Raw genomic sequence first — 19,195 nt, forward strand, 5'->3', positions numbered from 1 at the left:
TCTCAGTCTGTTAAAGTACATTCACTTTCCTTCTACGGTCTAACATTTCCTTTACAGCCTTTTTTAATGCAATTTTGTAACAATGAAGAAGTTAACGAGTGGTTCGTTTTTCCATGTCTGTGCTGTCATTCCTCACTTTTAAGATCATCCCAGTTTAAACTAGAATGTTTTGCAGTACATTGAACTTCTAAAGTGTCTTACAGCTTGTGCAGATACACAGTTCCACTGGCCTGCCGTCATTAGCACAAAACATACCACTCGCCATTCTGATGGCTTTTTCCTGAAGGGCAAAGCAAGACCTAAGGGGAACGAAGAAACTCACTTCCAAAGATAACCATACCCTACTGCATTCAAGGATCTAAAGGGAAGAACTTCGAATCAGACAAAACACCGTCTGTGATTCAGTGCAGAGCACAGATTTTTACCTTAGTTGACCGAATTAGAGACTGGCTCTTTCCAAAACAGTCAGCTGCAAACTGGCATTAGTATAGAATTGTTGCACTAGGTAATGGTTTCTTTACAAGTGTTGACAGTAAAGTTGAAGAAAGTTCTTTTTCATTTGTTAACTACTATCATCCTCGGATATGCCTTATCTCTTATCCTGTTACATGGAGAATAATATTCCTCAAAAAAGTCAAGGTAAATAATAGTCTTATCTACCTTATCAACAGTATAATATGTTTTTGTTCTCACTTTGCTTCCTTAACAAGGTGCAAGATTGCAGTTTTTCTGATAAAATGGGCAGTAAAAACAAAAGTGCACTTAGAGATTAGCAATGAAACTGAAACTACAGAAGGAATTACAGCTGATAAAGAAAGCTTCCAGGTATGCATATCAATTTAAATTACAAAGTGCTTTAAGAAGTAGGTTATAAAATTGAAGATAAGAATGCCGTTGTGAAAGATAAAAAAGTTTATCTTCCAACAGGAATGCCAAAATACAATTCTTCATTTAAAAAAGTATATTTTGAACCTTCTTTACCCTATTTGAGGAATGAATCCTAGAATCACATCTAATTGAAAAATTTTAGGCCAAGGCATTGCTTTTTTTCAGTGTGCYTGCAAAGACAAAACATTGGTAAGGGAAGAGGTAGTTGTGTGTTACAGTCCACTTTTATTAAAGCTAAATGTATTCAGGTGTAATCCAAGGGGTATTTAATAGACAAGGCATTTTGGAAAGAAGTSAAAAAAATCACTTGGAGGAATTTACCTCCCCTCCTTTTTTTTGGGGTGGGGGAGGCTGTTAAATATTATGCATCACACCTTTATCCTGTAATTTAATTAAGATTTATGCCATTAGCTAGGACGGAAGTGCAGTTCCGTCTATACTCTGCCACTAACATGAAAAGTTATAATGGACTTGGTCTTTGCGAGCCTGAAACCTAGCCAATCTTTCTGGGAATATTTATCGACATGACTCAATATATGCATGTTCATTTAGTAATATGTTTACAGAAGCAGACCTTACATCATCTAAAGTTATTGCAGGATAATTTTAGGCTCTTACTAATTGTATGGTCGAARCCCAAATTGTTTATTCTTTCATTGGTATTTGAATAACAATCATAAAATGTTACCTTAAAGGACATTAATCTTATTTCTGTTTCCAASAAGGATGGTAGATTGCCTTTAAAAGACTTTGCTAGAAACAAATGGAATTGAAAGAATCTTGTGGTCATTAGATGAACCCAGTTCATAGATATTTCAAATATTTGCTGAAATTACAATAAATGTTTTAGTTAATAGTTCATTTTTATGTTGGTTGTTAAATTTGTTTTTAGTTTTATATTAAATGTATTTCTGAATGTAATTCCAAAAAGTATTTTCAGGCATTATTAAAATACCAGATTTCAGTGAAAATATAAGAGTTCCAGTAGCAACACCAACCATTCCAAGTTGCATTTTTTGAGTGCATATATATGGTCTCAGTGTTGAGCAAATTCAAAAAGGAAAAATATAATACGACTCTGGGAAGGATTAGTCCGTTTCCTTTTTGGAATATCATAGTTGTGTGAAGCTCACTTTGATGTTCTTCATTTCAATAAACTGCACCTCCACAAACCTTCATTACTCTTTGCCTCGGCTCCCAGAATGTTGTTAGGGAGTCAAATTMAAGGTTTCTTCAGCTGGATATCCTCCTGCATGAGCAGTGCAACCAGGGAGGGCAGCCCCAACCTGCAGAAAACTGSGGGAAAAATGATTCTCCCTCCTCTTGAGGAAGAAATTGAAAATAGAAAGGATAAATGAGGATCCCAAAGTATGATCAAGGAGTCTAAAAAACAGCAGTCAGGATAATCTACTGCTGAACTGCTGTGTTGGCAGCTGGCTAGGTGTCAGGCAGTTTTCTTTGGTTTTAACCTAGCTAAAGAGGCTCAGTCGTTAACATTCACATTGAAACTTGGCTGGCCAGCAGCCACCTTCATAGCTGAAGATCTGCAAGGCTGTTTACAGCAAAGTTTTGTTTTATGGCCAAGTGAAGCCATGCTGAAAGTGAGAGATTTAAGGAAAATATTGGTTCTCTTGTTCGTATCAGAAGCAGAAACATTWTACTGGCTTAGGCCTGGGAGAGGGGGTAGCAATCTGAGACATGGGGTAGATCTAAGGTTTTACCRCTGCCCCTTCTCTCACATCTGATTACTCTTCCAAAGGCATGTCTTTATTCTCCTAAGTATTTAGTTTCTGCTGCTACAGGAGCTGTCCCAGACTGGTGTCAGTCTGTCTCAGGGTCAAATTYGGATACATCTTCTGCTCAAGACTGAAAGCAGTAAAATCATTTGTGCAGGAGTGTTTATTTAATAAAATGTCAAATATGGATCCTGTTTCATTTTAAATGAATCTCAATACATCTCTGTGACAATAATTTACTAATAACTGCATTTTGACACACAAAATATGGATTACCCAATCTTTATATTCACCTATTACTTCTTCYGTTGTTATCATTTTATGGTTGTTTTTGTTGGTAATTGCACAAAAGGCAAGTTAACAAGCTGCTTTGCAGTGAAGGTTGTGGCAGCTGTCTGATTTCCTGTATTCCGGATGGGACATAACTGCTCATGTTGCTGCTCTTATGCCATCTCACCCAGATATGCCTTCACTGATATGTAAGGTTGTTGTCATTTAACAGCTGACAGTTAGCTGCAGTTCTTGCTTCTGGCCACTTAACATTTTTATCTCATTCATAGTTATAATTATTATGACAAGTGCAAGTTGTTCCATAGTGACAGCGCTGTTGCTGTTTTAGTGACAGTTTATTTTAACTATAATTTGGCTGTAGCTAGGTCATGTGCATAGCACTGAAAATTAAAGCCTTTGGTTTACAAACATGATAATTTTGAGGGCATTCACTTCAGCTAGATAATTTTAAGCATTTATAATGAAATAAAATAGGAGGAAAGGTGAAAGTGAGAATTAAAGTTACCAATTCAGACAACAATCTTTTTTTTGGATGAAACTATTTCTATGGGTGAAAAAAAGAATATGGTTACAAAAGAAATGAATGAAGGTATTTCAGAGATTGAAAAATATATACAACTCTTAGCACCAAAGSAAAAGCTTTTCTCTTAAGGCACATGCATTAGAATAAACAGTTCTGAGACACAGCCTGAAAAAAAAGCAAAATAATAAAAAAAGAAAAGCCCCAGGATGAACTTTATATAAAGAAGCAGAGATTTAATCCAATTCCTCTCTTATTATAAATTTTATGCCTCCATTGAAATTAATGACGTACTACAGAATTAATCTAGTAGTACATAGTAAAAAGTAGTAAGTCAGCAGAACATTCAGGACTTCCGAAAGAATTTAAGAACAAAAAGCTCAGCTGCTAGTAGCAAAAGCATCTGTCATTAAAACTAGTTACAACTCTATTGCTGAAAGGAATATTCCAAGGGATTTCTTTTCTTTACCTCACAAAAACAGCAAGGAATAAATCAAGACACTTCTTCTGCAGAAGGTAGATAAATCTCAAGGCTTTATCATTACCACACCTATAAACAATCCAATTCTGAGTTCGGAAGATAATTTAACCTTAAGAGAGCACGTGCTTAAACACCAGTTATTATGCTGCAATTTAATGTTAACGTTATCAGAACAAATCATTGCTGATTAAAGTTTGGCAAAGAGAAGCACAAGGAAGGAAAGCAAGATTGGCAAGCTAATTGTAGGATACTAAAAACTTCAGTATGCTGAGTCTCAGAATATTTTTAAAAGTTGTCCCTTTTAATTTCACCGTGTGTGAAGATGGTCTAAAAGATTTAGAGCTATTTATTTGCTTTAAAAAAATTAAAAATTTAGACTTTTGACTATCCTTGMGTTATGCTGACAGTTGAGCATTTAGATATTGCAAGAGTACTAAAGCAATGAAATATGATTAAGTTGAAATAGGAAATTAGTTTTATTTAGTTATGAATGACCTTCTGTTACAAGTCGTTCATGAAGTTCAGAGGTTAACGGAAAGTGAAGAGATGGCACAGGGCAGATTTGGTAATTCAGATGCTGTTTACATTGAAATTAAAAGCACCTCCATGAAACTAGATTGCCTGAAATTGAGTATCCTTGGAAACTGAGTCATATGACTGACTTCGTGTAGCTGTAATTCTTTCCTGTGGCTGAAGCAAACCTGTATGGTATTCATGGACTATGCAGAAACCATCAGGTTTGGTTGTTATTTTTTCCAGCTGAATGTTAAAAAAATTTCTTATGTTCTTGAGTTGATAAATACTAGAGAAGTTTGAACATCTGTCTGAACATCTGTGTGCAATACCTCAGATGTTCATCTTCAGCAGTTCAATGAAATGAAGCTTTCATCTTGCTAAGACCTCTGTTTTGGTCAGTGTATGTTTCTTTTTAAAAAGCACATGTTTACATGTTTCTTGCCTTCCTACTTGCTCCCACTGAAAAGATCAGGAGGAGGGTTACCCTGGTTACCCTGCTGATCATCAGTTTTTCCTACATGGAACCAGCAAAACTACTGAGCCTTTGCGTGGAGATGGAGCTTTGGAAGCTTGWAGGACTGCCCTTTCTTGCTTCTCTACATCATTTCCTATCATGTAAATATAATTTTCCTAACCAATTCAGCTGAGCCTTACACATTTCGTTTCTATTATCAAGCTACAAAGATTCGGAGAATTTCCTTAGTGTTGTGCAGGGAGCACAAGAGCAAATGAGGTTTACACAAGGTAGAGAAGGGAAAAATGAATTACATCTTGCCAATTAGATCTTAAAAACACTGTTTCCAAAAAACAAACAAAAAAGTTGTCAATGTAGGCAGTACAGTATGTGGCTACAATCAACAAAATATTTGAGATTCATGTATGTACAAATCACCTCAGCTGAAATAGCGTGTAACTGATCATTGCAGTCTAAGAGACTACAGAAGTAGGAGGTACTTGGAACAGTGAAAGAGCATGAAAAAAAGGCATTTAATTGAATAGGAAATTTTTGCTTAAGAAATGAAATAAATTGGAAGAGATTCAAACAGGCAAGTCTGAGGCTTAGCAGAAAAAAAGGCTACCCTTTCCTAAGCACCACAGAGGAATGGAAAGTCAAGAGGGGGCAAATTTTCTGTTGACATCTGGTGACTAGAAAAGGAGCTGAATGGGCAGGCTTGAAACATATCCTACCGGCAGTTTATGCTGTTATATTTCACACTCACCCCTAGGAAATCAACCACTAAGAAAAATCATGTCATAAAGTTGAAGCAATGGTGTAATTATAATTGTGTGAAAAGCGTGGGCAAATTAAAGAGGCCCATCACTTTCAGCTCAGGGATGCCAAGGTCCTAGAAAGGGAATGGCAACCTCTGTGAAATTTTTTTTCATGGGCAACAAGGATTATTTGTGTCTTTATGTGTTGCCATGCTCCTAATGAAAGCACAAAATCACTAACAAGTATCTAACAAAACAAAACAGCAGGATTGTTAGTAGAAAAGGACAGTGAGTGACCGGAAGCTCAAGCAAATTGCACGGTGACACTTTGCTGTGCAGTAGCCTAAACTGAGTCAAGTGGTCAATTCATTGGACTTGATACCAATTACCTGCCAATAAAGTATTATCTAGGGAAGTAAGTAGCTATCATGTGCCCTAAAAAGTCAGATGACAACTTTAAATTATTACGACTGTACTTTGGGGAAAGTGTGGTTGCTACTCCATTTGCCTTCCTTTACTTCTTTCCTTTCTCCTGCTCTGTTAAACAAATTGATTTGCTATTTGTAAATTGGAGGTATGGTCCAGTTTAGGTCACTTTTTAATAAGTATTTCCTAAAAATTCTGTGTCAAGATATAGCAAAATGGTTGCAAGCATAAAAATGGAATAGAGAATATGGTTTGTGAGCTTTGAATTCTTTTAGTCTTTTAGTGCAAGAGGAKGCAGACTGTGTAGAACAGTAGGCAAGTAGTGTATTTGAAACTGAGAAATGTCACAGATTTAAATAACAAAAGAGACAGTGAAACTCACTGCTCCAGGATGCCACTGAAGTCAAAATACTACAYAGCAAGATTCAAAGAGGGAATATAACATTCTTTTGTATTGAATTTACTAATTTCTGGATATTCTTGCTATTTATTTAACAAATATTGAGAGAAAAAAAAACAGCTTGAAACAAAAAGTTTAAATATGTTAGAAATCAGGATGAATTCTCCATCACCCCAGTTCTGTCTAAAATATTTTTGTGTTTGTTTTGTTTTTGAATCTTCTGAGAAGCACTGGGAATTGACAACAGTTGGATATATGTAAATGGGCTAAATGAATGTGATGCAGCATGGCAAGTTATATGCTCCAAAGAGCTCAACATTTTTTTTTAGAAATATAACTAGGTTTAGCCCACAGAGAGGGCATGCCTGTGATCAAACTATATATGCCCTGAGGAAAAATGAGAAAGAATCTCTAAGGTTTAATTCTGTAAAGGAAAGTTTCAAAGAGACTACTGAAGAGCAAGTAATAGCTGCAAACTCCATCTCTTTCTGAAAGGTCAGGTTTTTTAGTTCACTTCAGGAGAATGTAAGAAATACAAGTTATACAACTGTTCAGAAAATCATTTGTTTCTGTAGAAAAGCASTTCTCCTGGACAGCTTAGACTTTTGGGAAATTTATTTACACAGAGAAAAGTTTCAAGAGTTCAAGAGTATTTTTTATAGCTGTTAGGGCTCAGAAAACCTTGTTCCCAAATGAAACAGACCTTGAAAATGATGGTTTAGGTTTGTGGTTATAGTTCTGCTTAGTTATTAATATTTCTAACTTACCAATTCAATTGCTAACTGTTAATGTCCACTAAGATGCTACCTTTCTTTGTGGACATGTCTGTCCCGACTCCATGCAAGAATCTTTAAAGTTCACTGTACTTCCAAAGACTGTTTTTAATATTCATCCTCCCACATATACAAAATATGACGGCCTAAGTCCTACTATACAGCTGCATACAGAAGAACAGAATTCAGTTTTTAATGTAGCTTGCTTATTGCTCAATAGTTGTCTAGTYACACTACTACTACATATGGTAGTGGGGAAACTATTCTTTTCCTTTAGTGCAAAACATAGTATAGTATAGACATAGTATCGACACTGTAAAATACAGCAAGGGTGGCTGTATTAGTAAGATACACCCAAAGCCTACATAGTACTTTTAACGTAGCTATTGKGAGCAAATATAGCAGGAGCTGCATTGTCACCTGCACTGGGATGCAGACCCAYTCAGTAATCACTTCTTCACTTTGCCACATGGACATAAACTAACTCATTTCACTTTTTTTCTGTKCACAGTGGCTTTTAAATGGTAGAATACCTCTACTTTAGTCTCTACCAGAGCTCATGCCCCTAAGTTAGTACTGCAGTTGCATAGCTGAGGACTGCTGCTGAAATTTCTTCATCAAGACAAGAGCCTTCAGAGTAACTTTATATGAAAAGGTTTAGGCCTTCCTTAAGATGTTAGTATAACCAGATGTTATTTGTTTCTCATCATGTTTTCAAAAAAGATTGACAGAGATTTTTAATTGCTGCCATTTTTCTTCATTAGTTTTAAGACACTGGACCTCCTGATTTATATCTGAATATATCCAGAAATTAGTTACAAAAATATTTGTGTAATACCTAACATAAGCTATTATTCAAAGGCTCATTACATTCTATTGCAATACAGTTCATATTGACAGCGATGTTAAAGTCTCACAAGACCTATGAGTCTCACAGGCAGTCCTGATCGTTTTATTCATGTACTTAAYGAACTGCTCATATGCATTTTGGTTTGCTGAACTTGCAGTATAGATTCTTCCAGATTTGGTGAAATCTAAAACAYTGAACTAGCATTTTATTCTTCTTCCTGTTTAATGGGCAAAGACACTAACAGATCTGTGGGACAAGAAGGACAAACAATTCAGCAAATCAAGCAAAGATAGAGTACAACATACTTTTTACCATAAATCAAGATGGGACTATTATACTTCTTTAAACAAGAGGTCAAAACTCTAGCAAAAGATTGAGAAAAGAACACAGGATTTCCTCCAGAAATTTTTCTTGCAAAGCAGAGCAAGATGCACTTGAAATGCTATTCAGCAGAGAAGGATGGTGAGTAATTTTGGTCTCATCTGTGCTCTGAGGGAGTATATCTCAGTTGCCTTTTGATGGATGCTGCGCTCTCTTCCTCTAGAACAGATTCACTCCGTCAGACAAAAACCCAGCCGTGCAACCTCAGGCCACCCTGAGCAGTCTGAGAGCGAGCAAGCCCACCCTGGAGAGCAGTTTGCAGTAAATGTGGTTCACTGCTCTGAGTGTACGGAGTCAGGCTGTCCATGGGCTGCCTCTCAGCATTTCTGAGGTTGTCAGACAGACTGCTTGAGAAGCCCGCATCTGCATGACAGAGAGGCAGACCTTGATACAGGTTGTGCTTCACTGCTTACAGATGGTGCAGTTACAGCTGCAAACTTCTGTTTTACTTCTATCAAAATAAAATCTACCATCTTCTTTTGCTTCAATGTAAGTATTTTTGCTTCAGTAACATTTGATTATTTTTGTAATAATACAGACATAAAATTTTGAGCATTTTTGCTTCCGTTGTTATGTGATGACATCTTGGTTTTCCATGCAGTGGGATTAGTCTTCTGAAAAAAAAAGTTCATGTTTTTATTCACRGTGCTAGAGACTTTAGTCTTTTCAAACACACCCTCTAAACTACTAACCCAGCAAGGAAACAAATAAAAAAATAAACAATATGAAACATAATAAATATACATTCATAATAAAAATTTCCATTAAAAATATATTCCTAATGAAAAGAAACATAAATAAATAAAAGGAAACATTCAATCTAATTAACTGGGTGTCTCAGCTAACAAATAGCAAAGACTCTTTAGACAAGCTGGTCTGAAATGACTGCAGTAGTGCTGGCTCAGTAACTGCAAAAAATATATGAAAAGGCATTGACAGGACAAGAGGCCATGGGCAGAAATTGAAGCACAGGAAGTTCCGCCTGAGCGTGAGGGGGAATTTCTTCCCTGTGAGAGTGACGGAGCACTGGACCAGGTTGCCCAGAGAGGTGGTGGAGTCTCCTTCTCTGGAGATCTTCAAGGCCCACCTGGATGCAACCCTGACTACCATGATCTAGGTGCCCCTGCTGAGCAGGGGGGTTGGACTAGATGATCCCCAGAGGCCCCTTCCAACCTTACTGATTCTATGATTCTGTGATTCTACTTCTCCATTATATAACTGAATAGTTCAAGTTTCCTTCACTTTTTAATAAGACGGCATAAAAGCTATCAAGTGCAATAAACACCAATGCTGAAATCTCAACTGCTGTCAACTCAGTGAGACCAGGACTTTAAAAATCTTTAAAAGACATTTGTTTTTAAGGGGGTTACTGAAAGAAGTATCAGACTTAATTGCATAGGATATAAACATGGGAGCTATAAATTAATTTATCTGTGCTGTACCAGGCCTCTGCATAGTGATGGTTAGCCAAGATCTGTGCTGATGTAACATGGCAGGAATCAGCCACTAGCACCACAGCTGTGCCAGTTTAAAACAACAAATTTGGCCTGTTTTAGGATTTGAATGTTGCATGATTCTGCAACCAACGCTCTGTACAAAAAACAGAAGTGTATAAAAAAGCAATAGGCTAGAGTGCTGCCTCAGCATTTGTAACCACAATGGTACTGCTGTGGCTCACTAACTTCAGTGTGGAGCCAGTAGTTTGGCAAAGAGCCCTATGAGCAGTGCAAGGGAAACCTACTATATGATATGTAAAAACCAACACAGTGTTCTGCCTTGAAACAAGAGCTGACCCGCAAAGCCAGAGCAATACATTGGAAGCATTGTTTTACTGCTGTTTTACTGCTGAGACTGCTGAACAGTCACAAAAATGTCTGCTGCTGCTACTGCTGCTGCTGCTGCTGCTGCTGCAGTGTTTCAGCAGGACGTGACCTGCCGCAGGAGATGATCACACACTGTGTCTGCTTGGTGAACAGCAGCCGCTCACGTAAACGCGAAAGAACTAGAAATATCAGATGACTTCTCTTGAAGCAACTGAGTTTCCAGCAGTTAAATTATTGTCAGATAAACCAGTGCAATTTAAAATGAAACAGAACTTCAACAACAGTCATGGTGTGCAGTCAGATGCACTAAATGCACACAAGAAGTAGTCTTTCGGAGCACAACAGGCTCTTTGGCTCCTCTCCCCTGGTCCCCAGCAGCCTGCACTGCTCACTGGTGCTTACTGCCTTTGGTCACTTTTTTTTCATTTCCTGTACTGAAAGGCTCTTGACTGCACAGGGCAATCTGGGATTATGAAGGAGCATAGGCTACATCTCAACTGTTTTAAGTGCTGCCAAGAAAAAAAAGGGACTTGGGTAAAGCCAAACAAGCCAAGCACAGAACTGCCAAACCCAGGCTTTCAAAAGTCAGTTCCCAGAAAGTCATGAGACTGGCATTAAAAGAAAAACTTGAGATTAGTAGTTTGTGATTCTCTTTACTTTCTTCTTGTGTTCTTATATTCAGGTTTCTCTGCAAACATGCAGAAGAGAACTTCTTGTTTGTTTTTACATTGCAGATTCTTAGTTGATTGTCTGATTTTTAAATGGGAGAAAGAAGRCTTTGATTAAAATACTTTAAAAGTAACAAAAGTTAGTAGCATTGAAAACATCACTTTTCACATTCCAGGTATGAAATACATGTTCCTAGGGTATCAGAGAGAAGGATCATTGTTTCTAACTCCCATTACATTGTTGGAGGAAAAGCATAACTGATAAACTTATTTAAGCTGTGTTCCCATGCAGTCCCAAATGTGCAGATACTTACTGTTAARCTTATGGCTAGTTTTATTTTTATTTTTTTATATTACTAACATRTAACAGATAAGATCATTCACATGCATAAATGTTTGCAGCATCAAACCTTCACCCTTTTCCACAAGCACATCCTAACCTGTGACTATGGATGTATTTAATTTAGAAAGGCCTATGTACATCTTATGAAGCAGAACCCTCGTGCTGCTTTTGACACAGATTAGCGCTTTTATTTTCAGTCATACCAGTTATGACTTCCAGTGGCTGTAAACAACAGCAAAAAAAACTTGTCTATAGTTTTTGACCAGAAAACATTTTTGATATATACACATTTTATTACTTCAGTTTCTCATGAGTTCTCCTCATTCCATTTTTATTCTATGTAGTCCTTAGAAATCTCTCAATTTCCTACTTTTGGATTTAAAAATCAGGTSAAAACTTTTGCATCCCTTTGTTACTAGTACATGTGGTGTGTTCAGTGCCGTGAGCAAAATAAAGCCCTAACTTGCTGTGCCTCCTGGTGGACRTACAAACCTCCTTAAAAGCCCAAAGCCTTAACACACTACCTTTATACATTGGATTTTCTCTAAGCACCTTGTACCAAAATCCTTCTCATCTGTTATCGAGCTGTTTCTCATTACAAACTAATAGGCTATCATTAAAAATAAATGTATTCCTTCCTAGAGGGCTATGTGAGGATGTATTTTTCAAAGGTCAGTAAAGAACCCCATACATCACTCACTCTGGTTGCTATTAACAGGGTGGCAAGACTTGCAGCATCTACAGCAATCAACCTCCTTGCTTAATATAGAGATTTTTCTTACTCTTTGCTGCATATATTTTTTATGAGAGAACTGTAAAAACATCTGGGAAGAGAATAAAAATGTACTATTGATAATTTGTAACAGTTATCTAAGAAGAGTAGTGGGCACCAACAGGTAACAGGAATGAGCATGGGGCTCTAATGCATTCTCAATGTGTATCTTGTGCAGTCTGAAAATTACTTTCTTGTTTAATTAGAGTCTGTAATTAATGTCTTGATCTGGAGTTGTGACACTGGTAATAGTGAAAYAGATGGCCCCGACCCAAATTAATTAGGGAAAGTGTGTTGGATTTTGGTCCTCAAAGTTCTCAAGTCCTGTCCTCTAGCAAGAGCTTTACTGCTGCCACTTCAGGGTGTCATTATATCCATGAAAATTAGAAAGGAGTTAAACCAAATAAATGCCCATTTTGTGTTAGACCAAAGGTCCCTCAAGCCCGGTGTTTTGTCTCCAACAACTGTGAAAGTGGACAACTGGGAAAGAATATAGGAATGGAGCAAGCATACACTTTCCCAGAATACCTTCCCACCTTCCAATGAGTTGCACATCAAGGATTTCAGACATGAGGTAGACATGTTCTTTTTTTTCCCCCTTTTTTGTATTTATTACCTTGCAATTGATTTCTCTTTCATTAACTTGTCCAGTTGTATCTTGAACTTAGAACTTACTTTAAGATCCCTTACTAAAGGAGACAAATTTTCACATGGAAACATGGCTATAATTCTATGATAGCAAATTGTGCTTTGCTTTAAAAAATCCACATTAAGCTGTCTACCACAGTTTTCCAACTTATCACAGGAAGGAGCTGTTGCTATGAAATGGTATGAATAACATTGAAAAGAAGAATTTTAGGAATTCAAAAGAGWAAGAAAAGTTTTCCAGCAACAAACTTGCTCATTTACCTATTTTAAAAGTATCAAGATTTTTTATCTTTAAAATCCCCTGCTCAGAGATCGAAAYTCTCACGAAGATTTTGCAGTCTTGTACATATGACAGAATCGGAGCTTTGAAGCAATGAATTATTAACAGTTTAGCAGAATCCCATGGCAATAATTGACCTTCTTGTCATAAGACAGACCCACCTCCTCAGCTTTCCTCTCTGAGTGGATAATACTGCTCTCTGGCTTATTCTCAGAGCTCCGCCTCTGTGAATGACAAAAATCTAAATATTTCTGTTTACCACTATCTTTCAAATGCTATCGTGAAACCAGCAAAGACAAAGCAATTACAGACAAAACACTCTCCTGTCCCGTCTCCTACATTGCAGTTTTCAGATCTTCACTAACAAAAAGCCTGAAGTTCCCAAATCACTTTAACAGCAAAATTGCCTAGCCTGTCTACAGATTTTGATGGTACTCAGATTACTTACCTTTTACAGAAAGGCTTACAAACTACATTAATTCTCAAAATAAAGTCAACCTTCTTATGAGCATTTTCCAATCCATTAATACCTCACTGGCAAATGAAGACTCCATTATATTTCTGCTTTGTTTCCAGTATGGATTACTTCAGATCTCACTGCTCCAAAGTCCTATGCTCCTGGGCCAAAGGTGAAAATAAAGTGCCGGGCCTGTGTCCCACTAAGTTACAAGCTGAATCTCTGCCARTTGTTGATTGATTGGAGCTTTCTATGGTCAATTTTTACTATATTTTTATTGCCAGTAGATTTTAAGTTTGATTGCTTAAAATTAGATCAAGTTCTCAGGTACTGAACTGCCAGGGCCAGATGGAAATAAAGAACTTGGTCATTTACATGGTCTAAAAATTAGAACAAGCAGAGGAAAATCACAGTTTTGAGAAAAATACATTTAGAAAATATACTGTATCATAGCTCACATGACCACTCCTGCTCCAAAACACACGAGATGATTGCCAAGATGAAATAATGTGGCCCTCTGCTCTCCTATCCTTCTTGTGAAGACTTAGCRCTGAATAAATCTCTTGTAATCAAAGAGCAACTATAGCCAGGGGAATGAACTGTAGTAGTCATGCCAGAAATCAGAGGAGTAATCCTATGATATCACAKATCACTCTAGTTTAGACTAGAAGCCTTGGGTGGTATGGTTCTGCTCCCACACATGCTAACAGGAGACAATCACAAATGGAAAGCCCCTCATGAAGTATGGAGGTTTTCCTATTTCTGGATCCCCTAGGGTATTTCAATTGAATAAGTYCGCTCAGTCTTGCTTCCAAAAAATTCCAGGTTAAAACAAGTGTTCATACAGAACTTTGATAATGTCCAAGAGGAAGCTAATCATGCACAGAAGTCTGTGGTTTTGTTATTTTTAAATTTTATTTTAAACAGCTARAATCAGAGTTTGGAAATACACATTCATTACATGCCTCTTGTAAACACAAACCCAAGAGTCACAGAGGTCATGTTTAATAACTTACAAAGATTATTTGACTGATAATTTATAYATCTTCGTAAAGCTTTTATCACCCTGAACCATGGAATTTTATGGTAGGTGGAAGAATAATCTATGATACCATGGCTCAACAGCATAAAACAATCTAACTGGGGTCTGCTGCTCTYCCTAAATACGTTTTCTTGTTTGTATAATGAGGTAGTGAGCTGACCRATGGAACTAATATGGATGGAAACTGCTTGCTTTCTTCTTCTTCCTTTTTTCGCTAGGTTAGTTTTTGCATAGATCACCTCTATGAATCCACCCCACATCTAGCTATATAGCCACATGAATACTAGCATAGCAAAAGGAAGAGAGTGCCTGGGGAACTGTGCTGAAGGAGGACCATATCAGCTTCACCCTAGATTCCTATAAACTGTCATAGGACTACACCCCATGGTCTCACTGACACAGCTGGGGACAGAAGATTGTGCAAATACATGTGTATTATCTCACTGAAACTTTGCCATCTAGTGGCTTGTTGGCCATAYGTTATACATACAAACAGAAAGATAGTCAAAATTTGAAGAACATAATTATAAAAATATTTGCACTACATCTGTTTCCCAATGYGCAAGAACCTATACAAACAAATAGGAAAGATACAATCTACATTCCAAAGGGTTTATCATTAGGATGAACATGGCATGAAGATAAGCACTGTGAATTTGCAAACAAACCTATGTGAGATTCAAAGAGATGTTAGGTACAAATTGTTTACATTTTTCTCTCCTTTATTTCACTTGCTATTTTACATTCAGGTATCCTAAACTAACTGCTCCATCATCACTGTTTTTCTTCAACTTTTCCCACACAAAAGTATGGGTCATTTATAAATTAGGAAGGAGCTGTGTAACGGGGGTCTGTGTTYGTGTGTCTGTGTTAAGGAGTAGCAAGGACTGTCTGCCCCCCAAAGAAAGGTGAGCTGGGAGCCAAGTGCAAGAACAAGGTAGGTGGAGCAGTAACATCATAGACAAGGAGCCAGGACTTGGAGTGGCAAGTCAAGGTCAGGATCAGATCCAGAGACACTGCTCACWGTCAGACACAGTCCAGTGATGACCTGGCAAGCCYGTAGTGATGAGGTAGGTCCGTGGCCAAGCCAGGAATCAAAGCCAGCAGTGTCCGGGTCCAGGTCACGGTTAAAATTGGGTGCAGACATACCTGCTGCAGAGCTGCAATATAGCACAGGCAGGTAAAAGTGTTAACAGCCTCAGCCTAAAAGCTGTTCCTCAGGAAAAGGTGGAACAGGGCCTTGCTTTTAGGCTTTTTAAAAGGTAAGGAGCTGACCTTGGGCGCAGATGGCTATACTCCTTAACGTGGCCAACTAAACTTCCAGAAAAGGTCTCTGATGCACTCATGGACCTGGCAGTCTCAGGTGTGGGAACAGAGCTATGGTACAGGTTGAATATGGTAACAAAGTATAGTTGATTAATGGAGGAGAGACATAGAACTACTGGACAGAGTCCAMCGTAGGGCTACTAAGATGATTAGAGGACTGGAACATTTCTCTCATGAGGAAAGGCTGCAAGAGCTAGGCCTGTTTAGCTTGGAGAAGACTGAGACGGGATCTTATTAAAGTCTAAAATACCTTAAGGGTATTTTATGTCAAGAGGATAGGGCCAGACTTTCTTCAGTAGTGCCAAGCGATAGGACAAGAGGCAACGGACACAAACTGAAACACAGGAAGTTCCACCTGAACATAAGGAAAAACTTCTTTACTGTGAGAGTGGGGGAGCGCTGGAACAGGTTGCCTGGAGAGGCTGTGGAGTCTCCTTCTCTGAAGATACTCAAAACCTGCCCAGACACGATCCTGTGCAATGTGCTCTAGGTGACCCTGCTTGAGCAGGGGGGGTTGGACTAGATGATCTCCAGAGGTCCCTTCCAACCTCAACCATTCTGTGATTCTGTGTGAATGGAAATGGCCTTATTCATGAAGATGATACCTGAATGAAAATCCTGCATAGAAGGAGACAGAAGCAAAGTTCAGAGAGCTTACYGTGTTCAGCTTGGGGAACTGTTATCTGTGGGCGCATTAATGAAAAGCAATAAGGGACATCTCACACAAACTGATTTTGGGACACAAATTTGATGTCTACACAAAAGGAAATTAAATATAATCCTAGATATATATAAGGCTATGCATTTCAATTAGACACTGTACAAGATCTGAAGTAATAGTATTAGTCTAGTAGTTTTTAGACTAGTAGTAGTCTAGATAAACCAGTCTAGTTATCTAGCCATTTTCAATAAGGATGAATTCAAACTAGCATATGCACAAAAGACTCAATAGGATAAACAGGAGACTAGTAAGAGTTTCCTGTCTTATGAAAGGAGGCTAGTAACAAGGGAGGTTAAAACAAAAGAGCTAAGAGTGGATATAATAAATAAACTATGGATGAACATTGGAAAAGGACAAAAACTATTTAAACTCATGGACAGTATTAGCCAAGGATAAATTAGTAAAAATCAGTCTATACTTAAAAATTAAATTAATTAATTAGAAATTAGTAAATAAATAGGCTCTCTATCCTTCCAAGGAGTGAAGTTTTGGGAATGTGTTTTAGTGGAATTAGCACAGGAAAGAAAACTTTAAGAAACAGATAAATACTTCTACATTTAGTTACTTGAATTGGATGTGACAGCAGAGGTTCAGAGTATAAGGTCCARATGGTCCCTTTCAGATATATTTCCTACATTAACTATTAATTTATGACAAGCATCTTTCTGCTTAAAGTCAGACTAGATTATCTGATACACTCTTTTGACCTTACAGTTTAGAAACCCAGATAAACCTGTATGTAGCTACTTGTATACTGCCATACAAGTATGCATATGTGATCCTACACTGCAGCAATAATGCTCAAATAAACAGATGCTATGTAGCCATAKTCTCTGGTGTTGCAAAGTGAAAACTAATGAAACAGAGCTCTGTGTGGGTGAAGAGATATCCAGCCTTCAGACTATTTATTTCAGTGACTGTTCTATGACAAACTCATGTGAGTACATTAACTTTATTCTTATTATGACTGAATAAATGTATTTTGTGCATTGATTTCAGTTACATTTAACACATGCAACTCTACAAAGAATATATTTAAACAAATGAAATTATTTTGCTAGTAATCAAAATAAAATAGGTGGAGACTCTGCCTGTACTACACAGTGGCAGCCCTGCTGATTTCTGTTACTGAAGCCTCTGTGATAGATAAAGTTTTTAAAGAAATGCCCAGAAAAAATAGTCACTCTCAAGAAACTTGAAATTTAGAGATATTTTGTAGCCAGATAACTTTAATAAATTTAAAACCCTGTGCTATGTCTAGACAAGGAGACCAATATGGAAAGAATATTGGATTGTAAAGGATGATGAGAAATTTCAGATAAGGGATACATACAGAGCAAGTGTTGTAAAAACTACTTTGACATAGCAATAATTGAAATAAAGTTTAAAACAGAAGATCCACACTATGCAAAACCGTATGTTGGCCCTCTTTGTAATAGGTAGAGGGATTCTGTCCAGTGATACAGAATCTAACCTACCTAGTTAGAGGGTAGGAGCTACGCACATAAAGCAGGAAACGCTGACACATTTAGGTCACTTGGTTTACAGATGAACACTGGAGGCTCTTGACATCCCACCACAACCTTCTCCCACGCTTAAAGAAAATACACCAGTGTAAGTGTGCTATCTCGCTCCTTCACATTACCCCGTGGCAACAAAAATACACTCCTGAAATCAGAAGGCATGAAAAGCAATCCTGTCTACCATGTCAAGTCAGGAGAAAACATTTCTTCCTTGCTCCCCATTTATTTTCACCCTTGTTTAAATAAATTATGTAAAAGTAAATCGTGCATTTCTTCCTCATTCATGCATCACTCTCCAGTCTGTGTGTGATGGGTGTAGGGGATCTATGTAACCACGTAAGCAAACCCTGTAAAGCAAAGCGTACATTGCAGAGCCAAAGTAAGTTCACATGTACCATCTGTGAAGGCCCAAGTAATCTCAAATTTTCCCAATACTATTCACATATGCTCGCCTCTAGTTAAAACCTCCAGTGGCATTGTTACCGAAAACWGGGAAATAAAACTCCCTAACACTAACGCAGCATTAAGAAGCGGGCATTCCTTTAATCTACAACCGCACTGCTGTCCCTTTGCTCCCGCCTGGTCATAGCAGCTGGTTTTCTGTCAGGAGAAACGCTAACAAGGAGGGGCCATCGCCGGGCGTCCCGCCCGCACAGCCCACGGGCGCCCCGCGCAGAGACCTGCGCGAACGTTACCCGCCCGMGCCGGCGGCCCCGCAGCTTCTCGGGCAGGCGGCGGCGAAGCGTCCKTCGGGGCGGGCGAGCGTCCCCGCAGCCGCCCCGCGGCGTTCCCGGGGCTCCCGCCCGCCAAGGCGTGCGCAGGCCGCCCACACAGGCCTCAGGGGCCCAGCGGGGCGGGCGGCAAGGCCCTCCGGGCGCCGCGGACCGCCTTGGCCCGGGGAACGGGATRGGGCTTCGGTTCGGGAACCACGGAGCTTTAACGGGGCCGCGCCGCGTTCTGCGGGAGCAACAAGCAGGCTGAAGGRAGGCGGCGGCCCTCCCGCGACGCCGCGCCCGCAGCGCTGCGCCCTTTGCGTAACCGCCGCCCGTCTCCTCGCGCCGGCACGCGGCGGCCGAACCCGCGCGCCTCGCCGACCCGTTACCTCCCGCCGCCGCCAC

The sequence above is a fragment of the Rhea americana genome, unplaced genomic scaffold (genome assembly GCF_003343005.1).
Source record: "Rhea americana isolate MKP2758 unplaced genomic scaffold, rheAme1 scaffold_29, whole genome shotgun sequence".
Taxonomy (NCBI): domain Eukaryota; kingdom Metazoa; phylum Chordata; class Aves; order Rheiformes; family Rheidae; genus Rhea; species Rhea americana.